Source organism: Oryctolagus cuniculus, chromosome 4, assembly GCF_051225735.1.
Source record: "Oryctolagus cuniculus isolate XC-2025 breed Fujian yellow rabbit chromosome 4, ASM5122573v1, whole genome shotgun sequence".
Classification (NCBI taxonomy): domain Eukaryota; kingdom Metazoa; phylum Chordata; class Mammalia; order Lagomorpha; family Leporidae; genus Oryctolagus; species Oryctolagus cuniculus.
In genome coordinates, this window is record NC_142870.1 from 126,673,222 (window position 1) to 126,701,164 (window position 27,943).

General features: G+C 37.1%; 1 protein-coding gene and 1 long non-coding RNA gene across 5 annotated transcripts in view; one reads left to right on the forward strand and one right to left on the reverse strand.

Moving 5' to 3' along the window:
• GPR149 (G protein-coupled receptor 149) overlaps window positions 1–27,943 on the forward strand; it is a 75,045-nt gene that overhangs the window by 16,297 nt on the left and 30,805 nt on the right. The gene's annotated exons all lie outside the window — the stretch shown is intronic.
• The window catches only part of LOC138849360 (uncharacterized), a 65,529-nt gene that overhangs the window by 2,267 nt on the left and 35,319 nt on the right, over window positions 1–27,943 (reverse strand). Inside the window, exons 2-3 of the long non-coding RNA XR_011388108.2 lie at window positions 8,558–8,643; window positions 2,217–2,477 (exon numbers count right to left, since the gene is read on the reverse strand). This is a non-coding gene — a long non-coding RNA (uncharacterized LOC138849360). The remainder of the gene's footprint in view (window positions 1–2,216; window positions 2,478–8,557; window positions 8,644–27,943) is intronic.

Below are 27,943 nucleotides of genomic sequence, written 5' to 3' on the forward strand. Positions count from 1 at the left end.
ATTTTTCACCTCATTTAAATTGTTCAAGGCCTTTGTGTCACTATCTGCTATTGATAGTATGCTGAAAACCCATTCGTAAATGTAAATTTATTCTCAAGTATTTAAAGACCTGGAAGTTGAAGCTAAGAGAATTTTATTCTAAACTAATTTGGATATTTCATAATATATTACGTGATCCTCACAGTGTACATCATTTATTGCAAAGATCTAACATCTTTCTTTCTAAAAATATATGGGGATTAGTATTGGATGAAAGCATGTGTGTAAACCTATAATTCACCCTTTAGGATAAGAATTCTGTAAATATTCATGAATTATGGAGACATAAACAGCTCTATGTTGAAACCACCTCACCATGGCTTGCATCTCATCTATGAATTCCTATTAAATAGTTACCCCGACTTGAACTCAAGTTACTAAAACTCAACTATATTTAAGTTTTTAAAGTGAACTAATTTTAGGATAACAAGTAAGTTGCAGAAATAGTACAGAAAATTTTAGTATATAACATAACAATAAATCAATTATCAGCAAAATAACGACTAATCTATAGACTTTGATTTTGCCAGTTGTCTTACTAATGTGCTATTTCTGGTCCACATCTAACCTCTGATCAGATATTACATCTGTTATATCTCCTAAGTCTCTTTTAGTCTATACCAGCTCCTCAGTTTTTCTGTCTTTTAAATGATTTTTGACACTCTTGAAGATGATTACCCAGTTTTAAATTGCTTTGTTTCTGGAATATCCTTTAATTTGCAATTGTCTTATGTTTTCTGTTGATTAGATTCAGGTTCTGCATTTTTATAAGAATATAATAGAGTGATTTTGCCCTTCCTGATGTGTCATATCAAGGGGTAATGGTGTTTCTATGTCCTATAATGGTTATAATATTTGTAAAGGTGGTGTCTCTCAGATTTTTCCTTGTAACTTAGGTGTATCTTGTGGAAATAAATTTTAATACTATGTAAATATTCCATTTCACATCATACTCCCGTCTATTAATGTCAGCAGTCACTGATGAATCTTACCTGAAGCAATTATTATGTGGTATTAGCTCCCTCTTTCTGTCATTCCTTAAATAATTATTACTGGAATTTTATTATAAGGAAAACTAGCTATTTCCCTCCATTTATTTATATCAATATGAACACAAATTTATTTTAATCTATAGGTTATATCATAATACCATTACTTATTTTATTGCTACAGTTCTTATTTTTATTTACATAAATGGAAAATTTTTATGTATTTTATATTTTGTCATTGAGAGCTCTTTTGTGTTGGTTTCTGTGTCCATTCTATTATGTAAGCATCATCTTTTTAGCCCTACCTTACTTTCTGGCAGCACAAGATAAGATTCTTCTTGACTCTTCCTTCACTCATTCCCAAACTAATTAGTTTTTAGGGAGCTTTGGTCCCTTTAATTGGAAAATAGTGTTTACAAATCAAACATATGAACACCTAGGTGCTAGGTGTGCTTATTACTACTGAAGTGTCTTGCTTCTAGACCCTATCATTGAGAGAGCTGCAAAATACATATACACATTACAAAGTACACAGCTATATTTTATATCAGTCTCTCCATACAAATAATTTAAAATCATGAGTGTATACTGATTTCTCAATTCCAGTACCTACCACAGGATTTACTTAAGCCTTTCCTTTTTCATAGTTGTGATTTGTTTTTCTGGCAGAGAAACTGATTCTTTACTATCCACAAAAATGTTTACTTACTTACTCAATCCTGGTATTCACATAAGTAATTCTTTAAATTTTTTTTAATTTGACAGGTAGAGTTATAGACAGTGATAGAGAGAGACAGAAAGAAAGGTCTTCCTTCTGTTGGTTCACTCCCCAAATGGCCACTATGGCCAGCACTGCACCGATCCGAAGCCAGAAGACCAGTTATTCCTGGTCTCCCATGCAGGTGCAGGGGCCCAAGCACTTGGGCCATCCTCCACTCCCTCCTGGGCCACAGCAGAGAGCTGGACTGGAAGAGGAGCAACTGGGACTAGAACCCAGCGCCCATATGGGATGCTGGTGCCGCAGGTGGAGGATTAACCAGTGAGCCATGGTGCCGGCCCCCCACATAAAGTACTTTAAACATTGCTAACCTCACCTATCTGGAGGAAAATATATGGTATAAAATTGTGTATAATTCTTTTCATTTTAACTTTACAGTTAATACATAAAACATAATCCTCCATAATTACCTGTTAGTTCTTCTCCATCTCCACCATTTTGTATTACATTTTCACCTCCTCTCACATCCTCTTTGATTTTCATTATTTGTGTTTCTATATGTGAAACACTTCCAGTTTTTTAAGAGTCAGAACTATATGTAAAAGGTAAACTTTCCTCGTTCATTCCGTCTTCTCTGGTCCCATTTTTCTACTGTTTCCATCTGTTCACACCTTCCTTCTCGAAGTATACCAACTGTATACTTCTTGGCTTAATCTTCTGTTTTTCTCTTCCTGCAAATGGGTAGATACATGAATATCTTTCACATCCCCTTATTTCTTGCAGATGGATACATTTTTGCACTTTTTTCACTTAGCAATATATCCTAGATGTCACTCCATATCAGTTCATAGAGATCTTCATTCTTTTTATAGCTGCATGTGTATGTATATATATATATATATATATATATATGGATATATTATTGTCAGTTCAACCACTGTCTTTAGGTTATTTCCAGAATTTTGCAATTGAAAATAATACCGCATTGAATAACCTTCTGCATATGTCATTTGATGTTGGTGATAGTATACCTTCAGGATAAATTCCTAGAATTAGTATTTCTGGGTCAGCAGGTAAGTGCAGTTTTATTAGGAATTGTCAAATTCTTCTCCAGAAGGATCATACCAATTTGCACTCCTACCAGTAATTTATGATGAAGAACAATTTCCCCCACCATCTCAGTAACAGGATATATTGTTATATATTTAAAGTTTTGCCAGTCTTATATGAAAGAGATGATATCTCAGGTTATCCCAAATTATAAATAACCAATTATAAGTGGATTTGAATAATTTTGTATATTTAAGGGATTTTTTTCTAATTATCAGTTTTTGTAAGTTGTCCATTGTTTCTTTTTCCTACTTGTATTGGAATTTTCTTCTTTAATAGTTCAAATTTTAAGAGTTATTTACATATTACAGACATTAGTACTTTGTCCATGATATATATTGCAAACAGGTTTTCCTTGGTTTTTCAGCTGTCTTTTGACTTTGTTGATGATATTGATATTTTTACCACACTCAATGTTTTTCTTGTTTAGATAAAAATTATTAATATTTTCTTTAGTGATCTATGGATTTTGAATGATATAAAGCAAATTTAAAATGGAATCCCACTTATATTTTCTCCTAGTACTTGTATGATTTTATTATTTACATTTGGATCCTGAGATCCATTTGCAGTTTGTTTTTGTATTTGGTGTAAGATATGGGTATAATTTTCTTTTTTCAAAGAGGTTGCTTATCATTATTGAAAAGCATCATTTATTTAAAAGTCAATCATTACAAGTTTGTTTCATACCAGTAAGTCAAGATACTGTCTTCTTATATAACATTTCCATACTTACTTGGGTGTATTTCTGGGTTTTCTCTTCTGTTTCACTATTCATCTGTTCATGTATTGTTACATCATTGTTTTAATTAGACTCTAACAGTGAGTTTCATTGGCTGGTAGGGCTGGCCCTGTCGCTCCCCCTCTTCGTGGAGGAACGACACAGGACCCTGTGTTGTTCTTTCGTCTGCTAGGCCCTTCCCGGATTTGCTGCTGGTTCTTCCCAGGTTGGCTACCGACTCTCCACCTCCGTGGAGGGGCGGGCCCCCCTGCCACTTTCCCCACTTCCGCGGGGGAGCGGCACACCGCCGGCCGGCTCTCTTGGGGGCTGCTCAGATGTTCCTCAGGTGTTCCTGGTGCATGTTGTCTCTCTCCTCCTTTATAGTCCTCTTCCACCAATCCCAACTCTGCTACCCACACACCGAGCATGCTGCTCTCCTCCAATCAGGAGCAGCTCCTGCAGCTTGTCAAGTTGGTGAGAGGCAGCTGTGTAGAAGCTGTTTACTCCTCTCCCAGCACCATATTGTGGGAGAGCAGATGCATAGAATAAGTCTTAATTCCAGTAACTTAGTCTAGTCTGAGTTGCTCCCCACAGGCCCCTCAATTTTTTTCGTTTTCATTGTTTTTATCACCATTCTTGTATGTGTCTTTTCTCATATTAAACATAATTTCACTTTACCTTGCTCCTAACAAAGTTTCACTGAGAGTGTATTAAAAGAATAAACTAACTCAAGAAAAACTGACATCTTTGTTGTGTCTTATCCTAGAACAAGGATGTCTTTTCATTTGTCTAATTTGATCTTGTAGCTCTCTCTTGAAACCTTTTAAAGCTTTCTTTCTATAAGTTTTGTGTATTTTTGTTAAGTTTATTTCTAAATGTTGTCTTCATTGTTTCATTCTAAATGAGATTTTCTCTACCAGTGTGTCCTCAACTGGCCATTATTTATGTCAATTAAGTATTTTTATTTGTGCCTGTTGTTAATTTTATATCTGCTACATTTCTAAAATATTTTCTTTAAATTAATTTTATAACATCAAGGTTTTCTAAGTATACTATCATAAGACCTGCAAATAGAGATATTTTAGTTCTTTATCAATTATTTTGTCTTTGTTTAATTTCTTTTGTCTGATTGTATAAGCTAATATGAGTATTAACTAATTGGTTCATATTAGTGAGTATTAACCAATTCAACATACCAATATAAATATTAGAGATTATGAGCATCTTTGCCTTGTTCCTGGTCTTGGAAACATTTCTGATGTTTTCTCTTTAAGGAAGTTGCTGGTTCTCACAACTTTGTGAAGCAGCTGATTTAAACATGTTATGATGATGATAATGATAGCTAATAGTTATTGAGCACTTGCTGTGTTTTACATGAGGTTTCAAGCACTTTTCAATTAATTGTTTATTTGGTATTTACAAAGATTCTATATGTCAGCTACTTTTACAGATGAAATATTGAAGTACAAAGTTAAACCTATAATCTAGGGAAAAAAACTTAGGCCATCTGACCCCAGAAATGTTTCACATACTCACTTCCCCATACGGTGTTGGGAGATTGTTTTGATGGTTAACAAGCCCTTTCAGACACTGATTTCTCCTCAACTTGGCAGATTTTTATCACCTGGGAAATCTTTAAAATGCTCCAATCCTATCCACAGAAACTTTGATTTAATTGGTCTGGAGTAAGGTGTATATGTCAATATTTTTTTTTTTTTTTTGACAGAGTGGACCGTGAGAGAGAGAGACAGAGAGAAAGGTCCTCCTTTGCCGTTGGTTCACCCTCCAATGGCCGCTGCGGCTGGCGCACTGCGCTGATCCGATGGCAGGAGCCAGGTACTTCTCCTGGTCTCCCATGGGGTGCAGGGCCCAAGGACTTGGGCCATCCTCCACTGCACTCCCTGGCCACAGCAGAGAGCTGGCCTGGAAGAGGGGCAACCTGGACAGAATCCGGCGCCCCGACCGGGACTAGAACCCGGTGTGCCGGCACCGCAAGGTGGAGGATTAGCCTAGTGAGCCACGGCGCCGGCCTATATGTCAATATTTTCAAAATCTTCCCATAAGTACATGTTTGTAAAATACATAATTACAAAAAACTTGTATTTAGAATAATTATTTTAAAAAATAACAATAAATCTGTATGAAAACAATAGACAACCCAATAGAACAAGCAAAAAGATACACTGGCACTTCATGTAAGAGGAAACCCAAACAAGAATTTGCAAAGGCAAACCACATCATTAATAATTAGGATGCATCAATGGAAATAGCAAGAACTGCTCACCCACAAGAATAAAATAATTTCAAGAATCGTTTAGAACACAGGAAAATAGGAACTCATATAAACTGCTAGTGGAATAAACTGTCAAAATCACTTGGAAAAGTTTGGCAGTGCCTCTGAAAGTTCAATATACATAGGCTTCAAACTTCAGCAATGCCACTCTTGATCATACAGCCTAGATTTGCACCATCCAAAACTATAACCACTAGTCACTTGTTATTTAAATCTAAATTAAGTTAAAAAGTTGTTTAAATATAAAATCTGTTCCATCAGCTGCACTAGCTACAGCTCAAGGTCTCAATATCCAAATCTGGCTGTTAACTACTCTATTTTTTTTTTTTTTTCATTTTTTGACAGGCAGAGTGGACAGTGAGAGAGAGAGACAGAGAGAAAGGTCTTCCTTTGCCGTTGGTTCACCCTCCAATGGCTGCCGCGGCCAGCGTGCTGTAGCCGATGCACTGCGCCAATCCGAAGGCAGAAGCCAGGTGCTTATCCTGGTCTCCCATGCGGGTGCAGGGCCCAAGCACTTGGGCAATCCTCCACTGCCTTCCTGGGCCACAGCAGAGAACTGGCCTGGAAGAGGGGCAACCAGGACAGAATCCGGTGCCCCGACCGGGACTAGAACCCTGGGGTGCCGACGCCGCAGGCTGAGGATTAGCCTATTGAGCCGTGGCACGGGCCTTAACTACTCTATTAAGCAGTACAAATATGGAGCACTTCTCCTTGTAGTTGTTTATTTGACAGTGCTACTAGAACATGTTTATCTTTCTGGAAACTGCATTTAATTGCCCAGAAACTTAGGAACATTTAGGAATAAGCATAAGAATGAATAAATTGTTGATTTTTTTCCCAACAGAATACCACACAAAGTGTACCTTCCAAGAAGGCAATAAAGCATAAATTTTAGGCACTTTGCTTGTCTTAATCTCTTCTAAGGTTGGACAGAGACCTGTAATATGTTCACATGAGTGTATAATTAACAAAAACAAAATTTATGTGCTCTTTTTCTTAAAGAACACAGTCATTTAAATATAATGCCCCTCAAAATCTGGTTCTACCTCTCACTAAAAAGCAATGAAATTTACAAACTATAGGTACACAAAAAGAGAACAAGTTTTCAAACACAATAAAAGAAACAGAAAAAGAGCTAATATTTTATGATTACATGTAATAAGGCTTGAAAGAAGGCATGATTAAATTAAATGATCTAGGGCTGTGTGTGCAAATAGTAAAATCATAAAGAGCTGGGAGGTCACTGTCACAGAATTCTGAGCAGTGTTTGCCTTTAGAAAGACGGAGGGGGTGTATGAATGAGAAAGTGTATGTGAAGGCCCTAGGAATGCTGGCATTATTCTGTCTCTCATCCTAAAAAGTAAATAAGCTGTTTTAATTTTTTTATTAATTTTATTTATTTGAATGGCACAGAGACAGAAAGACAGAAACATCTGCTGTTTCACACTCTAAATGCTTGCAAAAGCCATGGCTGAGACAGGTGACTCCAGGAGCATTGATCTCACAGGTTGCACATTAGCAGAAGCTGTATCAGAAGTGAAGGAACTAAAAATCAAACCAGACACTCTGACATAGGATGCAGTTGTCCCAACCAATGACAATCACTTTGCCAAATGTCCATACTCAAAAAGCTGTCTTGTACTACATGTTTATGCTTAATTCTCTCTAGAATGTGTATTACATTCATAATTTTAAAGTTAAAAACAAAATTTTCCCCAAGACCTCTCACCATGTCCTGCTTCTGCCTCTTCAGCCCCAGAACCATTCTGTCACTCTTCACTGACTTGCTATTAAGCTGAGGAAATACAATTATCCAGTTCACATCTATGCTAACTAAATGTCATTAATATTCTCAACTTTCTTCATGATAAATTCACTTATGGTAGCCCATGGTCCTTTTAATTATGTTAAACCCAGAGTCAAACAGAGTATTCAAGTTGTCCTTTCTTCTTGTCAAGCATAACTCTATGAGATATACTAATCTTAAGATCACGTATTCATTTATTTGACAAACATATCTACTGCTATTTCCCAATATGTCTAACATCTGCTAACATTCTGGGCCCATTTTTCTCTTATAGCTGCTTGGCCAAAAGTCTCCGCATTTAGTGTATTTGTACTCTACTGATTGAACCTTATTTCTTCTCTATTTAACATCTTTTTGTTTCGTTTAACCCACACTTTCATTACTTTTAATAGTCTTTCCTGGGGCTGGCGCTGTGGCTCACTTGGTTAATCCTCCACCTGCAGCGCCGGCATCCCATATGGGCACCGGGTTCTAGTCCTGGTTGCTCCTCTTCCAGTCCAGCTCTCTGCTGTGGCCCGGAGGGCACTGGAGGATGGCCCAAGTGTTTGGGCCCCTGCACCCACATAGGAGACCAGGAAGAAGCACCTGGCTCCTGGCTTCGGATCGGTGCAGCACCAGCCATAGCGGCTATTTGGGGAGTGAACCAACGGAAGGAAGGCCTTTCTCTCTGTCTCTCTCTCTCTCTCACTGTCTATAACTCTGTCAAATAAAAAAAATTGTCTTTCCTAATGCCATGTAACATGCTTTCCACATGCTGATGCTAAGGCATGATTTCTACAATATAATTCCCAAATTTGTGTTACCCATGAATTTAATAAATTACCCTTCATATGTTTGTGCAAATTGTTGGGTTAAAATGTGGCATGGAGGAGGTACTTACCTCAACAGTTAAGATGCCCATGTCCCACAGTGGAGTACCTGAGTTCCATTCTCAGTTCTGGCTTCTGCTTCCTTTCAAGGCAGACCCTAGGAGAAAATGGTGATAGTTCAAGTAATTGTGTTCTGTCACTGACATGGGACACCTGGATTGTGTTCCTGACCCCTGGCTTCAGCTGTTGTGGGAACTTTAGGAGTGAACCAGTGGGTATGAGCTATCTTCCCTTCCCCCAAAATTTTTTTAACGTGGCACAGGCAGGACCAAAGTCAGTCTTGATGCATACTACTGAAAACAAATCTCATTCATTTGCATTTATTTGAAAATGCTTTATGGACTGTGGTTCCAACGCTTAACATCTTCAATTGCCTTTAAAATCAATATATTTTCTCCCTTTTGTTCATGAGGATATCATTAGGATATTATGGGATGTTTTAGGGAAATATTATAAGCATTTTCTGATGTATTTATTTGCTATTAATTACTTGATAAACATGTTACAGATAAAAAGATGTAAACTCTCTACTTATAAGTTGATTACAAGCAAGTTTGGGAAGCTGACTTTTAAGCAACTAGCTCTACCTCAGAGAGGAAACAGTGGATATAACATAGACAATGCTTTTTCAGACCATAGAGGATGAGATGAGAATTTCAGCAAGGAAGAAAGGAATCCATCTACTAAGATGATCTTAGCAAGTTCATTCCATGCCGTGGCCTTACAGCTTATTTTTCCTGTGAAACTGCCCTTTCATCATTTTAGAAAATTTCCAGGAATTGATATAGTATAAACAGCATTTATCTAATTTGTTGAATTCACTTCCTCCCATTTAAAAAATTAAAAATATTTGAACATTTCCATTATTCAATTTCCCATTTAAAGGTCATCAACATCATGTGTATACAGTTAACTTCACAGTAGCTTTGAATCTGATTCTTTCGAGAGAGAAATCTTACACTCTTTTGCAACAGCAAGGTTCTCAATATTTCTTGTTTTACATTGGACTTCTTTTGCTCTTACAAATATTTTCTTGGTGTTTTCAAGTTTTTTTTTTTTTTTTACAAAGTTCATAGAAACCAGTTAGAGATGAGGGTATCAGCTTTTTCTGAGCCATTCATTGACTTGATGGCATTGGCTGCAAGGAGTGGGCCTGTCCCTTTCTTTGAACATTTGATCTGAACATGTTTCTAAAGTGTTTTTCTGTGGTTTTTATAAACCACAGTCCATTTTATTCATTTTTCCTTCTGATCACAAATCTTCCCATCTTCAGTAATGAATAATTTGTTTCACAGGTCCCCTGTAAGCCTGACTTGATCTGCATTGAATTTTTAAGGTAAACCCCTCCTTTCCCTTAACTGGGTTCTTTTTTAAATTCTACATCCCTAATTGCAATCTTGACACTTAACACTTGTTTTTCTATCCCCAACCACTACCAAAAATGCCTTCTGAAAGTTTAAAGGTGCCTTGTCTACTATCCATAACATTTCCCTTTCAGATGTCACATATTCTGGCAATAGTCATTTTCCTCCTCAGGTGTCCAACTCTTTCCAAATTTACCAATCATTTTTTCCTTGTTGTTCAGAATTATATTCTAAGAAACTATTCTTTCACGCCTCCTGTACTCTCTGTGAGTAGAAACTGTCAGCAAGGCAATGCAAAAATATGCCAAACAATCTGCTTTATAGTTGAATATTCCTTCGAGCAGAATCATTGGACAACACTGCCTTGCCTCTGGGTAAACATGGATTCTGTCCACCTTTGTGAATATATCTTTTCAAAAGCTATCTCTTCTGTATCATAAATTATGATTTGTAAGTTTAAATTCAGTGTCACTATCTTAAAAAATCAGAAAAGTGTTGAAACAACCAGAAAATTAATACTAGTTACTAACAATAATTACCAATTTATTATAACTGCAATTTTCAGCAGTTATAGGTATTAAAAGGGAAAAAAACTTCAGAAATTTAGAAAAGAGCAGTGCTTTTTTGCATTTCATCCCTTCAATAACACTAAAATCAGCTGTCTTCTGCCATGAATCATACAACTATAAGTGGTAACATCAAGACTGAAATATGTTTATCATTTATAGTATTTTAGTGTGAATTCCAGTATGTATCTTACAACATCCATTGATTTTGGAACATTACTCTAGACTAAGTGGCATTCAATATTCTTTGTTTAATCACAGATTATGATGTATTTTCACTTCAGTAGAGACCATTCTCTTAGAGAATACTGTAATGTGGACCATGGGCTTAGGAAAGAAGAAGCCATGACTTCAGTCATACTCACCTCTCTGACTCTAATATCCTCACTTAGGATATGTGGAAATAATAGAATTGGTGTAATGGAGCTTAGATAACAATGCATGCCAAATACCATGTGTGACACTATTATTTTATTCATCCTTTATTTGATCAACTACTCACTGAATGCACACTAAGTGATAGGTACTATACTTGGTACTGGTGTTAACAAAACATACATCATCTCTGTCCTCGTGGGGCTAATTCATAAAGTAAAAGAGAAAAGTTAAGTACATAAGTGCTAGTAAGTAAAGGATATAGTAAGAGTGTTTAACAGGAAACTTGGGGAAAGATTCACATAGTATAAGACATTACATTGAATCTAAAAGATAAGTAGGGGGCTGGCGCCGTGGCTCACTTGGTTAATCCTCCATCTGCGGCGCCGGCATCCCATATGGGCGCTGGGTTCTAGTCCCAGTTGCTCCTCTTTCAGTCCAGCTCTCTGCTATGGCCCGGGAGGCAATAGAGGATGGCCGAAGTGTTTGGACCCCTGCACCCACATGGGAGACCAGGAAGAAACACCTGGCTCCTGGCTTCGGATCGGTGCAGCGCTGGCCGTAGCGGCCATTTGTGGGGTGAACCATCGGAAGGAAGATCTTCCTCTCGGTCTCTCTCTTTCACTGACTATAACTCTACCTGTCAAATAATTTTTTTAAAAAAAGAGATAAGTAGGATTTAGTGAGAATATATCCATGAAAAGATGTCAAAATAAAACCTTTGTACAATTCCTTCATTTCTACAAGAAAGGAAATAAAGAAATAAAGGAAAGAAGAAGACATTCAAGATACATGTTCTTTTACTTTTTTTAAAAAAGAATTATTTTATTTATTTGAAGACAGGGTTACAGAGAGTGGTAGAGACAGAGAGTCCTCCATTCCACTGGTCCACTCCCCAAATGACCACAACGGCCAGAGCTGAGCTGATCCGAAGCCAGGACCCAGGAGCCTCCTCTGGGTCTCCCACATGGGTGCAGGGGCTCAAGGAATTGAGCCATCTTCTACTGTTTTCCCAAGCCATACCAGAGACCTGGATCAGAAAGGAGCAGCCAGCACTTGAACCGGCCGCCCACACACGATGCCGGTGCTACAGGCTGGGGCTTTAACTCGCTGTGCCACAGTGTCAGCCCAAGATACATTTTCAAAATCTACTGACTTCAGATTTCCATCAAGTATTTCAAGTTTGCCGATAAAACGCCTATCAACTGCATATAACTTAATTTCATAACCTTAGGAAGGTGGTTTTACAACTTCTGATGCACTACAATAAGGAAGAGGCATAAATCACTCAAAAATGTTTTCACCCAATTCAAAGCACTGTGTGAGAAGAGGAAGCTCCAGAACTGCCATATAGAAAGAGTGTCAGAATGACAATGCTGTAGAAGAATACCTAGAGGACATGTTTTCAAGCGGTTTACATAGGAAACTCAGTGGTTTCCATTGGAGAGTGCATTTATTGAAAAGGCTTTGAGAGATCAAATGAGGAATATTGAAGGGGCTACTAAGACACTTCCATAATTTGCCCATTGACACATTTTTGTGTATCACATAAGATATAAATAAGGCAAGTGACATAGCCTCTCTGGTCTTCAGTAAGGTCACAGGACTGCTATGAGGATTTAATACTGTGATAGAAAAACAACCATTATACATGAACATGATTATATGAAAGATGAAGCAGGAAAACCTTTACATATGTATTTATGTCATATCATAGGAACTCCAACATATGCTGTTGAATTAATGAGTGAATGTCAGTGAAAGCAGTTGTGTAATTCAAGAGGAAGTGTGGCTGTAACTTAGGTGTTAGCGATAGAGTTGCTTTTCTGCTCTCTGGTAAGGAAAACTCAGGGTATCAAGTATCGCATCATGGACTTTCTAATAATGGTGCCACACAGATTCATCAGGCCACACCTTCAAATTTCTACCAATCTTAACTGAGTAAATGGACCATTGGCCTCTGAGAGAGGAAAACTGCATCAACCCTGGAACACACAGGGACTTAACTTACAAGAGAACAGAGAACTCTAGGTTTAGAATAGGATATGGAATGATTCAAGAGGGTTCCAAAACTACTTTAAAGAAAAAGGTGATATTTATTACACAAAGTGATGATTGACAGCTTTCAAATATTTGTGGGAGAAATTTTGATTAAAGTCACATTCCCCTCTATGAATGGGATAAGACATCATTTCATACTTCAATCTGAGAAAATTTTGAAAATTTATCACAGTTGACTTGATCCAGTCTTTCTTCATATGTCAGGTCAATCCAGTGGCAATAATTATAAGTATCCCTGAACAAATGATGCTGTTTTCTCTGAGTCAGTACCTGTGTTAATGGGATGAATCATGGCCATTTTTAGTTATTTACAATCCAAGAGCACATATGGAAATAGCTGGGCTCTTGAACTTGTCATTTCAGCCAAACTTCAATTTTAGTAATTACTCATCTTACTTCATTTCCCAATAACATACAGTGGTGTCATTACTTTATTTCTTTTAAAATTGAACTCAGAGCTTCCTGTCCTCAGTTGTGTACATTGGGAGACCATAAAGACTTCACTTCAAATATGAATAGAAATAATCATTCTAAATTATCTATTTTTGGCTGGGTATAAAAGGCCATTAGAAAGCTGTTATTAGATACCTTTTGATTAGATCTGAAAATAATGGAGAGTCTATAATTACTTTCCTATAGAATTATAATAAAATTATATTTAAACTTTCTCCAAACTGTCTGGTGGTTGAGAATGTTCTAGAATGAATTCTGAAAGTTTCTTTCAGTTCCTTTTTGGTGTTTGATTTTATTAAAAGAGTGGACTGTATGTATTCTGAGTTCTGAGATGACTGCTTTTCTTCATTGTTTGCATGACCTATCAGCCCACCGTATATGCTCTTCTTCTCATTTTTTTTTTTGTTAAGTGAGTTACATAAGAGAGGATTATTCATAGTATATTGAGTATGAATTCCAAAATGGAGGCCAATTACCAATGAAATAACTTCCTTTAACCTGATGGACTTTAGGTTTTACATGTTCATTGACATTGGGTTTTCTATGAGCGTTAAGTGGTTCTGAAACAGCTTATTTGCCTTGATTTTAAAATTTTGGAAATAAAACATGTTCAAAAGTGATGCATGAATAAATATACTTTAAAAAATAAACAAGAAAATACCAGAGGTAAGTGAAATCTATACAACTTACTAAATCCATAAAGCAAATTTCTTCTTCAGTAAATTCTTTATTGTATTTTCTTGGTGCCCTTCTCAAAGATTAGTTGATTGTATGTAGCTTTATTTCTGGGTTCTCTGTTATGTTCCACTAGTTTCTATACCTGTCTTTATGTCAATGCCAGACAGTTTAATTTACTATAGATTTTTATGGCATCAGTAATCTCCCTATGCACCAGTTATGAGTTTCCAAGGCTATGGAAGCCCCTTGAGTTCTCTTATCTTGTTTAGACACGGTCATAGTCAAAGTGGAGGTTCTCTCCTCCCTTCAGAGAAAGGCACCTCCCTCTTTGAAGACCTGTTCTTTCCACTGGGATCTCACTCACAGAGATCTTTTTGCCAGAGTGTCTTGGCTTTCCATGCCTGAAATACTCTCATGGGCTTTTCAGCCAGATCCGAGTGCCTTTAGGGCTGATTCTGAGGCCAGAGTGCTATTTAGGACATCCGCAATTCTATGAGTCTGCTGAGTATCTCACTTCCCATGTTGGATCACTCTCCCCTTTATTTATTCTATCAGTTGGTGTTAGCAGATACTAGACTTGTTTATGTGCTCCCTTTGACTCTTAGTCCTTTCATTATGATCAATTGTGAACTGAAATTGATCACTTGGAATAGTGAGATGGCATTGGCACATGCCACCTTGATGGGATTGAATTGGAATCCCATTACTGATGCCATAAACAGGAGTGTCAATTGGTAAAGTCAACAACAGGAGTCACTGTGCACTTACTCCTCATGTAGGATCTCTGTCCTTAACGTGCTGTACACTGAGGCTTAATGCTATAACGAGTACTCAAACAGTATATTTCACTTTGTGTTTCTATGGGGGTGCAAACGACTGAAATCTTTACTTAATGTACACTAAACTGATCTTCTGTAAAAAAAAAAAAAAAAAAAAAAGAAAGAAAGAAAGAAATTATCAATTCCCAACTTGACTCTCACTGGGATTAAACATGACAATAGGTCTGATCTGATTTCATCATCATTTAAAAAAAATCATCTATTATTTTTCACTTTATGTTTCTGTGTGGGAGCAAACTGTTGAAATACTTACTTAAGGTATACTAAGCTGATCTTCTGTATATTAAGATAATCGAAAATGAATCTTGATGTGAATGGAAGGGGAGAGGGAGTGGGAAAGGGGAGGGTTGTGGGTGGGAGGGACGGTATGGGGGGGGAAGCCATTGTAACCCATGAGTCGTACTTTGGAAATTTATATTCATTAAATAAAAGATAAAAAAAAATAAAATTAAAAAAAAAATTTACTATAGATTTTTAATATGTATTGGAATCAGGAAGTATGATGCTTCTAGTTTTGTTTTTCAAGATTGTTTTGGCTGTCAAATTTCTGTGTGATCCCATATGAATTTTAGAACATCTCTTTCTAATTTTGTAAAAATATGTCTTTGGGGCCAGTGCCACGGCTCAATAGGCTAATCCTCCACCTGCGGCGCCAGCACCCTGGGTTCTAGTCCCGGTCGGGGTGCCGGATTCTCTCCTAGTTGCTCCTCTTCCAGTCGAGCTCTCTGCTGTGGCCTGGGAGTGCAGTGGAGGATGGCCTAGGTCCTTGGGCCTTGCACCTGCATGGGAGACCAGGAGGAAGCACTTGGTTTCTGGCAATGCGCCAGCTTTAGCGGCCACTTGGGGGGTTAACCAATGGAAAAAGGAAGACCTTTCTCTCTGTCTCTCTCTCACTGTCTAACTCTGCCTGTCCAAAAAAAAAAAAAAAAAAAGTCACTGGGATTTTAATAGATTGCATTATATCTGTATAGTTCTTTGGGTAATATGGATATTTTAACAATATAAAGGCTTCCAGTCCATGAACACAGGATATCTTTCCATTTTTTGTATATTATTTAATTGTGCATATAAGTCTTTCATCTCATTACTTATTTTTCCTAAGCATGTTGTTCTTTTTGATGCCATTGTATATGGGACTATTCTAATTTTCTTTTCAGGTAGTTCATTTTTAGTGTACAGAAAGACAGTTGATTTTATGTTTGGTTTGTATCATGCTATATGACTAAAGTCATTTTTTCATTCTAACAGGTTTTTGGTAGTCTTAAGTGTTTTTTGTTTGTTTGTTTTTTGTTGTTGTTTTTGACAGGCAGAGTGGAGAGAGAGAGAGACAGAGACAGAGAGACAGAGAGACAGAGAGAAAGATCTTCCTTTGCCGTTGGTTCACCCACCAATGGCCCATCGCGCTGATCCGAAGCCAGGAGCCAGGTGCTTCTCCTGGTCTCCCATGCGGGTGCAGGGCCCAAGGACCTGGGCCATCCTCCACTGCACTCCCAGGCCACAGCAGAGAGCTGGCCTGGAGAGGGGCAACCAGGACAGAATCCGGCGCCCCAACAGGGACTAGAACCCGGTGTGCCGGCGCCACAGGCAGAGGATTGGCCTATTTAGCTGCGGCGCCGGCAAGAGGTTTTTCTTTCTTTTTTTTTTTTTTTTTACATATAAAATCATGTTATCTGCAAACAGGGACAATTTTACTTCTTTATTTCTGACCCAATATCTTTACTTTTCTTGCCTCATTACTCTGATCAGAAGCTCTAGAACTATGTTGAATAGAAATGGTGAAAGTGGGCATTCTTGCTTTCTTTCTGATCTTAAAGGAAAGCTTTTAAAAGTTCTTTATTTTTGAATATAATGTTAGCTATGGACTCTGTGTATTGTCTCTTTTATGTTGAGTTATTTTCCTTTTCTACTTTAGTGAAGGTTTTTAACATTAAAGAGTGTAGATATTCTAACAAATACTTTTCCTGCATTGTTTGGTTGATCATGTTATTTTTATCTTTTTATTGTACATAATTATAATAATGTGGTATACTGCATTAATTGGTTTTCACATGTTGAACCATGTTTGCATCCACTCACTGTTGATGGTGGTGTTATGACCCTTTTAGTACACTGATGAATTTGGTTTGGTACTTTTGCTGAAGATTTTTACAATGCCAGGGGTACTTAAAAAACATTCGCGGAAAAATAGAAATAAAAGGTAAGTTTGTTCTGGTGCAAAAAAATTAAATCAATTCATAAATTTTCACAATATGCACTTTCCATGTACTTTTAGAAGATCACTCATATATTTATCATAGATATTATTTTTGTCTGGATTGAGTATTAGAGTAATGCTGGCCTTATAAAATCAGTTTGGAAGTATCTAATTCCCTTCAATTCCTTAGAAGAGATTGAGAATTGACATTGAGAAGAATTGATATTAATTCTTCTTTGAATGATTGGTAGAATTTGCTATTGAAGACTTCTTTGAATGATTGGTAGAATTTGCTATTGAAGTCATTTTGCCTTACTTTTTTTTATTGGGAGTTTTTTGATAATTTATTCAATCTTACCACTGGTTTTAGGTCTGTTCAGAACTTCTAGTTCCTCATGAGTCTATCTTGGTAAGTTATATGTTTCTAGAAATTTATCCATTTCTAATCTGTCATATAATTTATTAGCATATAATTGCTCTTAGTAGTTTCTTCTGACCCTTTATATTTCCTCTTATCTCATTTTTCTTAGTTGATCTAGCTAATCACTTCTCTATTTTATTTATCCTTTCAAAAGTCCAATTATCAGTTTTGTTTGTTTTTTATTTTCCATTCATTTACTTCTGCTCTAATATTATTTCTTTCCCTCAGCTGGCTCTGGGCTTAACTTATTCTTTTTCTAGTTACTTGAGCTGTAAAGCTAGGTTGTTAATTTGAGTTTTTTTTTATTATAATCATTTATTGATATAAACTTCAACTCTTAGTACTGCTTTTGTGCAACCTTTCAAATTGAATGTTTTGCTTTTTTCATTTTCTTTTGTCTGAGATAATTCCTAATTTCTCTCTTGATTTCTCCTTTAACCTACTGGTTGCTTAACAGTGTATTGTCGCATTTTCTGATTTCTCTGGTTCTCCTTTTTGTCTTAATGTCTAGTTTTATTCCATTGTAATTAGAAAACATACTTAGTATTATTTCAGTCTTCCTGAATTAGTTAAAACTTGTCGTATGGCCTAACATATGATCTATTCCAAAACATGTTCCATATGCTGCTAGGCCCACTGGGTATATAATGTAGTTCAGGTTCTGTTTTGTTATGGACTTTTTATCTGTATGTTTTATCCATTATTGAAAATGGGATACTGAAGCCCCCCACTGTTAATCTATTGCTGTTCTCACCTACTTTCACTGTTAATATTTCCTTTATACATTCAGGTGCCCTAATATTAGGGGCATGTAATTGTTACATCATTGTTAGGTACATATAATTGTTATATCATTCTGGTGAGTGGACCCTCCTACTGCTGTCCCTGTTTCTAAAGGCAAGCACTACTCATACTTCTGTGACAATAACTTCTGTGACAATAACCTCTTGGCTCTTCCTTATATTTTGGTCATTTTTATATATATTCATAAACCATTTAATTAAATATAAAACAAAATATTTTTAAAATTTAAAAATTAAATAAATTTAAAAATATTTTTAAAAATTAAAAATTTAAAACACAGATTTATAGCACATGTATTGAAAACATTTTTAGGGTTTTTTTTCTTCTCAGTGTAGACTTCTCAGCACATTGAAGAGTGCCTAAAGTTCACTTGAAGTAATGATGATAATGTAGTCTCTAATAGGAAACTCTGGTTCTCTAGATGTGTCTTATTTGTTTGCCACCATTCCTGTGAGGTAGGAAAAGGTACAGTTTTTTGAAGTTTAATAAGACACCCAGAGACAGTAGTTGATTGAACTAGGGAAATAATTTAGGCTTACTGACTCATGCTAATCCTGTGTTTTCTTCTGTATCATCTTTTATAGGAATAATGTGTCATACAGAATGCATAATATCTCTAAGGGAGATCCTAGTGGAATCAAAGAGTGGGAGTTGGTCTCTCCTAAAAATATGTTGCATATTGCCTTAGGGAATTGTTTTACAGTACAAAGGATCTCCTAGACAGTAAAGAGATGACTCTGGAACTCTGATCTCTTCTCTTAAAATATCTGTACAGGCAGCCCTTAGGATCACAGAGTCACACAATGAGATGATGCCATCAACTTCCCGCAACAGAGAATAACCTTGAAATTAGATCTGAATCTCTAGTGGTAACTTATCAGGCTGAGCCTATATTGTTGCCAAGAGAGGTAAACAGGTATTCCTGGGTCTTCAGAAACCAAGTCTAGCTCTTGGCAGTTATGTATGTAAGTTATGATTGCTTATGTTTAGAACCATATCCAGGTGCTTCTTAGCTGGCATTTTCTAGTTCTGATCCATGAATAGTTATTTCATCTTTTTGGACACTCAATTCCCTCATTTAAAAAGAGTGATAAAAATACCATACAGGGTATTGAGGTGGAAAAGCAAAACAATATGAAGTGTCTCAATTGTTAGGTGTTTGTTGTTCATTAAATATGTATTTATTCATATAGTCATTCAATTAGTATTTGTTATGAACCATTTGTCATTCCCCATATCTGCACCTGAAGAGCCAGAGAGTTAACAGAAATTTGTGAGAGTTACTACATTGGCTATCTTTGGATTAATGCCTGTCCCTTAATCAACTCCTACAAGTTAAATCCATGTGGAGGCTTAATGGTAAACAAACAAAGGAATCCCCCTAAAAGTACACAACTATCAGCAGCCTAGTCAAGATTCTACCCAGTGTGTCAGAGTCTAGGATTCACTTTCAGTTCTGTTTTGGCCCTACTCACTCCCTTCAAGATTTCTGAGAATAGGCAATAATTCACAAAGAAGGGCAATGATTGAAATTTTTTAAAGAATTTGAACCTGTAATAATAGTTTCTCTTTTGAGTTCCTTTTTTCTTTTAAGCTTCTTCATGCTTACAACCAGTACTAAAAGTGAGAGCACACCCTTTATTTTTTAGCTCCAGGGGGTCCACAGGATTGGGGAGGAAAACCAGGTATAACAATATCCAAGTTCATCATTATTGGAATACAACAAGCTTTTTTTCAGCAAATTACATGTCTAGTTAACACTAAATCCCCAGAAACAAAAAGACCCAGATACAATCCATAACCTCCTTATATCCTTTAAGAATCACACTCATACCTTTAAGAAATAGTACTTCTCAAGCACAGCCACGCACACAACTATACTCACAAAAATGATGCAAATTTGATAGTTTATTTACATATCCATTTAAGGAAGTCCATTATTTCCAGGAGTATATAGAAGAAATAGCAATGATTCATACATTATGCCCTTCTGAGAAGCACTAATAACTATTCAAGAGTTATTCTGGGGCCAAAATAAGTGGTCACCCTGATGATGAATTAAAATCACATTTGCTCTATCCTGACACACTATGGCATATAAACACCTTGGGTGGCTTTACTGTTGCTGGGCAGAATTTGGCCCTGAAATTGATTAACTGTGTGACATGGAGCAGGCTCTTTGCCTTGTTTTTACATTTTAAAAATAAGGGATTTAAGAAAAATAGGAATATTGAAACTAGATGACCTCAAATCTTCTCCACCCTAAAATGCTGTGGTCTATAGTTCTTTCCTACATTTCACAGTCCCCAAATTCCACTTCAAAAAGCTCCTCTTTCCATAGTATAGGGTTGTCTCTACCCAGTATATAAATTCAACTTTGTCTTCCATGACAACTAATTTTTTATCATCACAGTTTTCTAAACCTCCTCTGAATTTTGAGCAATCTGAGTGCAAAGGGCAGTTTTAATCCAGTACCTTATATATAATGTTCTTTCCTCCTGTTTTAGTCTGCTTGGGCTGGTATAACAAAATACTTAAATAATAAAAATTGGCTTCTTGCAGTTCTGAAGGCTGAGAAATACACAATCAAGGCACTGGCAGACTCAGTGTTTCATTAGGGTCTGCTCTGGGGCTCATGGACAGCCATCTTCTTGTTGTGCCCGGACATGGTGGGAAGAGCAAACAAGTTTGGTTGGGTTTGTTTTGTAGGGACTCTAATCCCATTCATGGAGTCAGAGCCCTCACAAAAAAAGCCATACTTACTAGACCATCATAATGGAGGTTAAGATTTCAGTGCATGGATTGGAGGAGACGGCAATGTTCAAACCACAGTACCTCTTTAAATATCAAAAGATGACAATCATATTTACATTTCTCAAGCATATATCTATGAACTGCGGGGCTCTGGGTACTAGGAAGTTTTCTGTACAAAGCATAAAACAGAACTTTGTCATAAGATAGATCACAAATGACTTGAGAAGAATTTTCAAGGTGCACAAATAACTGTACCAAATTAATCATATTTTTATACTACTTCAGTGCGCCCTTTTTTGTGCTCCACATTCATGTCTGAGGAACTCACACAATACCAGAATTGAAAGTACTGCCTGCTATGGTTTGAATAGGATTTGTCTCCCTGACTCATACAGACATTTCAGTCCCAAAGTCAAGGACTGATGCTGATGACAGAGTGGAGGGTTGAGACCACTGTAGTGTCTGAAGGTGGGGCCTCTGGGAGTGATTGTAATAGATTAGGTTTCTGGGGTGAAGTCACATGAGCTAGTCATAATGGTTTTGAAGTATAAACTACATGGATGAGTATGTTCCCAGTTTGTCTTTGCATCCTGCCTCACCATGTGATCTTTCTTCTGTCCACATGTGATCTACTGCCCACCACCATCCTCAGACTCCAGCAGAATGAGGCTGACCAGTCTTGGACTGTGAACCTCTAAAACTTGGAGTCAGTATAAACCTTCTTCTTCCTAATTAGATTCTCTGTTATTTTAATTAAAGCAATGAAAAGCTGATAAACATTCTTCTTTCCTGGGAGAAAAAATTCTGTATAGAAAGAAACAGGTTGCCTGGACCAGGTCAAATCCTGCCTGAGTTGTCTCCTACCCTGGGATTGCCCAAGACTTCTAAGAAGTAGATACTAGTGTGTGGTCTACATCTTTATTTATTTTTTGTTAAAGATGTATTTGTTTATTTATTAGAAAGGCAGAGTTACAGAGAGGCAGAGGCAGGGAGAGAGAGCGAGCGAGGTCTTCCATCCACTGGTTCACTCTCCAAGTGGCTACAATGGCCAGAGCTGGGCCAATCCGAAGCCAGGAGCTTCTTCCAGGTCTCCCACATGGGTGCAGGGGACCAAGGACTTGGGCCATCTTCTACTGCTTTCCCAGGCCATAGGAGAGAGCTGGATCAGAAGTAGAGCAGCTGGGACATGAACCAGCATCCACATGGGATGCCAGCGCTGCAGGCAGTGGCTTTACCTGCTATGCCACAGCACTGGCCCCATCTACAGCTTTAAATGTGGTTTGCTCAGTAGAATTTCTCTTCCAGGCTGGGTCAACTCATTTAATGTTCTAGCAGTCCAGCTTCACTATTTTCAGAGCAATTTGGGTTTCAGCAAGATATAAATAAGGAGCCTCAAGCCCAAATGCATCCATTCTTCCAGGCTTATTATAGCATCATTTTCCTGCAGACTAGCCTCTTAAATGGGGCACATACACTATGTCATGAGTTGCCCTAGCTACTCTTTAACTAGAGCCATTCTCTACTCATTTTAGATCTTGCCACCCACATCCCAGCTGTAATCCTGCTCCCCTGATTCCAGCCTTCCTAGAAGACAAATCAATTCCCTGCAGGAACAAGTTTTTAAATGTCTAGTTAATTGGATTTAATAAATTTACCAACATACCAGCAATTTAAGGGACATTCTTTTTGGTTATAATAAATGAATATGATCTATTCCTAATGAGAATATATTCAATGATATATTTTGCTTAATTATCAAGAAAATATTCTTTAACATATCAAATACTAATATTTTTATGAACCTCTTCAAGAGGTTCTCTTCAAGAATATACTTATATGAAAACCAAATGACCCATTTGACCTTCAACATTTGATAAACTGAAGATCACTTAAATATATAACTTGAGTAAAATATATTAATATATTTATTCAATATAAGATTCTTACAAGTGGTAAATTTGATCATCAAAGGGTCTTCTGATAAATCAACCTTTTAATGAATTGATCTTTTGCAAACTAATTTTTGGCAACATAATCTGGAGTTAACTGCATGCTTTGTCTGTGTACCCACACTTTTGGTCAACCTTCCTGGCTGGCCCTCTGTATTTATAAATCCCTCATCTACACATTCAACCAATTGCCAAATGAAAATACTTGAGAAAAATAGTACATCTGCACTGAATATGTGCAGACTTTTGCTCCTTGTCATTATTGCCTATATGGTGTAACTATTTGCGTAGCATGTACATTGAGTTGGATATCATAAGCAATCTATAGATGATTTTTAAAGAAACTGATATCACTTTTTCTAAGTTTATTTATTAATTTTTATTTTAAAAGCAGAGCAGAGAGACAGATCTATCTGCTGGTTCATATAGATGAGTAGAGAATGGCTCTAGTTAAAGAGTAGCTAGGGCAACTCATGACACAGTGTATGTGCCCCATTTAAGAGGCTAGTCCGATCAATTTCAGTTCACAGTTGGTCATGGTGAAGGGACTGGGAGTCAAAGGGAGCACATAGACAAGTCTAGTACCTGCTAACGCTAACTGATGGAGTAAATAAAGGGGAGAGTGATCCAACATGGGAAGTGAGATACTCAGCAGACTCATAGAATGGCAGATGTCCTAAATAGCACTCTGGCCTCAGAATCAGCCCTAAAGGCATTCGGAGCTGGCTGAAAAGCTCATGAGAGTATTTCAGGCATGGAAAGCCAAGACACTCTGGCAAAAGATCTCTGCGAGTGAGATCCCAGTGGAAAGAACAGGTCATCAAAGAAGGAGGTACCTTTCTCTGAAGGGAGGAGAGAACCTCCACTTTGACTATGACCTTGTCTAAACAAGATAAGAGTCGGAGAACTCAGAGGGCTTCCATAGCCTTGGAAACTCATGACTGGAGCATAGGGAGATTACTGATGCCATAGACAGGAGTGTCAATTGGTAAAGTCAACAACAGGAGTCACTGTGCACTTACTCCTCATGTAGGATCTCTATCCTTAATGTGCTGTACATTGAGATTTAATGCTATAACGAGTACTCAAACAATATATTTCACTTTGTGTTTCTATGGGGGTGCAAACTGTTGAAATCTTTACTTAATGCATACTAAACTGATCCTCTGTAAAAAAAAAAAAAAAAGAAATTATCAACTCCCAACTTGACTCTCACTGGGATTAAACATGACAATAGGTCTGCTCTGATTTCATCATCATTTAAAAAAATCATCTATTATTTTTCACTTTATGTTTCTGTGTGGGAGCAAACTGTTGAAATCCATACTTAATGTATACTAAGCTGATCTTCTGTATATTAAGATAATCGAAAATGAATCTTGATGTGAATGGAAGGGGAGAGGGAGTGGGAAAGGGGAGGGTTGTGGGTGGGAGGGACGGTATGGGGGGGAAGCCATTGTAATCCATAAGTCGTACTTTGGAAATTTATATGCATTAAATAAAAGTTAAAAAAAAAAAAGAGGCTAGTCTGCAGGAAAATGATGCTATAATAAGCCTGGAAGAATTGATGCATTAGACTTGAGGCTCCTTATTTATATCTTGCTGAAACCCAAAACACCCTGCTCCTCTCCCCCTGCTACCCTACCCCTAACACCAGGGCTAGGCTAGGCTAAGCCAGAAACCATGAACTCCACCTGGGTCTCTCACTTGGGTGGCAGGAACTCAGGTACTTGAGTCATATTTTGCTGTCCCCCAGGATGTGCATTAATAGAAAACTGGATGAAAAGCAGAGGCCAGACTCAATCCTAGGCACTCTGATATGGGATGCGGAAATCCCAAGTGGCAGCTTAACCTGCTTTTCCACAAGGCCGCCCCTAGAGATAATTTGTAAGTATGTAGGAGTATCACATAGATTATAAGCAAATATCCCATCATTTTATATAATGCACATGAGATTTGTGAATTTTTGTATTTGCAAGGATTGAAGTCAATAAAAGGCAATTAAGAAGGATAGCCAGGCTTCTTGCACACCTAGCACCAGCTCTGTTCTGCTACATGTGGCTCCTAGCGTTCATAGAAGAATGCCAACCCCATTAAATAGATGGGTCTTACTTACATGACAGAAGCAGCATGCCTAGCTATCCTGTCTTACACAAACTGAGCCAGTTAGTGCTGAGACCTGACAAATTCTCTTTTCTCTGCCCTTTGCAACCTCACTGAAAGATCTCAAGCTACAACACAGCCATTTTACTTTCAAACCCCAATTTTTAAGTGCCTCCTAAACTGATATAATGCCAAAGTTGAAAGAGACTTGAAAACTCCTAGGGAATCATATTAATTCCTCATATTTAAAAAATATTTTCTGGCTTTTAGCAAAATAACCTTTATTGGAAAAAACCTTATCATTTGGATAAAAGTATCTGGGCAAGAAAGTAGATAATCTTAGCCTCTTTTGATTCATTTTGGTTGAGAATAATATTTTCCCTTACACCCTCATTTAGAAAAAAATAAATTCCTAAGCAATTTGCACTAGGAAGTAATCACATCTTTAAAAAAATATGTTGCCAAATTCAGTTTTGAGTATTATGACTAAACAATACTATCTCACTATTCTTTCCTAAATGGACTTCAAATTATTATTTTATTTCTTCAAGCAGACCTAGGCAAGCTTAAGTGACTGTTAACTTGCTAATATTCACCTCCACCACCAAAAATAATAATGTTATATCAAATATCTTAAAGCAATTTGACATTTCCATTATAATATGAATCATTTTAAAATAATTATTAGTGGGACTGGCGCTGTGGCATAGCGGGTAAAGCTGCCGCCTAAATGCCAGCATCCCATATGGGTGCCAGTTCAAGTCCTGGCTGCTCCACTTCCAATCCAGCTCTCCGCTATGGCCTGGAAAAGCAATAGAAGATGGTCCAAGTCCTTAGGCCCCTGTACCCATGTGGGAGACTGGGAAGAAGCTCCTGGCTCCTGGCTTCAGACTGGCCCAGCTCCAGCCACTGTGGCCAATTCAGGAGTGAACCAGTGGATGGAAGACCTCTCTCTCTCTCTCTCTCTGCCTCTCCTTCTCTCTCTGTGTAACTCTTTCAAATAAATAAATAAATAAATAAATCTTTAAAAATAAAATAAAATAATTATTAGTTATAAGAAAAAAGAAACTCCAAATATTGGAAGAAAATTAATTTATAAATACAACAAGTACAATAGTAAAACCTTATTTTGTTAGCACTCAAGAAATACACTAGCTAAAAAAGTTACATTTCTCAGATCAAAGTGAACTAGCAATTGCTGATCATCAACATTCAAAATGTATAGTTATCTGAAAAACAAGTATGTATTGAGCAACCGGATGCATCAATTTTTTTAATTGTCTTTATTAGATTGAAGAAATGTGAGTGGAATAGACTAGCGCATGTAAATAGTCACAGGTGTTAGAGTCTAGTGAATTCACCATAATATTATGTAAAGACTTTCTTCCAAGGAATGCATGCTGTTTTCAATGTATTTTAACCTGGAAAAAAAAAAATCTCACTTGAAACAGTCATGATGTCACATTTGACTGCCTTATTGAGGTTTTACTTACAACAGTGGCGCTTAAAATCGGCAGCCTATTAGAATTAACTAATGATTATCAGCCCCCATGTAGGCTAATTAAATAATAAATTCTGGGTGCAGAAACCTGGTATTTGATTTTTAAAAATTTTCTTCAAGAAATTCTGATGAATATAAAAATTTGGACACACTAGTTATAGCATAGTATTTGGGAGATTCAAAACACAAAATGGCTATAAGAATTTTCCCTTTGCTCTTCCTGCCCCTAGAACCTGGTCAGTGACATTGTTGCTCCAGCCTTCAAAATTCTATACTGGCATTGGCTTATCTCTGAAGATGCTGAGCTTGAATATGCTTGAGATTTACTTGGATACCTGGCTTAAGCAGATGGTTAACCTAATGGGTTTTTAAAAAAATAAACAGAGCCCCCCCCCCCAATAAAAAAAATCTCCAAGTGAAAAACTCTTAAATGCTTTTATAAAAGCAGATATTGGCAGTCTGGATTTAATTTATTTAAGCACAAGTTGACCTTGAAACCATTAATTTGTGTTAATTATTAGTTTAGAGTATTAAATTTGAAACATGTTCATCTCCAAAGTTGAATGTAACAGATAATTGATGGGGAGAAGCATTAAAAGGCTTTTTACAAAATAAGAAGATCCAATTTGTAGAAACACATGAAGAGGAGTATTTTCCTCAGTCAGATATGGGCCCACGTGATTCCCATCAGTACAAATACTTATTTCAGTTTATCTTTCATGAAAAATTCTCTATAATTTAGTCAAAGGTACAAGGACAATCAGAGAAAGCTTCAAGAAGATCCAGCAATAAAATGGGAATTGTTTCTGAGACAGCTGTTGTTAAAAATTAAGGCAGGTTAAAGCACCGCCTGCAACACAAGCATCCCACATGGGTGCCAATTTTTGTCATAGCTGCTGCTCTCTTACTCTGGCTCCCTGCCAATGTACCTGCGAAAGCAGCAGAGGATAGCCCAAGGCCTTGGGCTCCTGCACCCATGCAGGAAACCCAGATAGAGTTCCAGGCTCCTGGCTTCACCCAGGCCCAGCTCCAGCTGTTGCTGCCATTTGGAGAATGAACCAGCAAATGGAGATCTCTCTGTGTCTCTCTGTCTTTTAAATACATATATAAATTATTTTAAAAAATATGAAGACAACACAAAAGTAAGAACAGAGCTATAGAATTTATACTGCTTAATTTCAAGACTTAGTATAAAGGCACAATAACCAATACAGTTCAAGACTGTATTGTAGATAAATGGAATAGAGTTGAGAGTTCACAAATAAATTCTTATATTTTTAAACAATAAGTTTGTGAAAAAGAAACAAACAAATCAATGGATAAAGGATAGGCTTT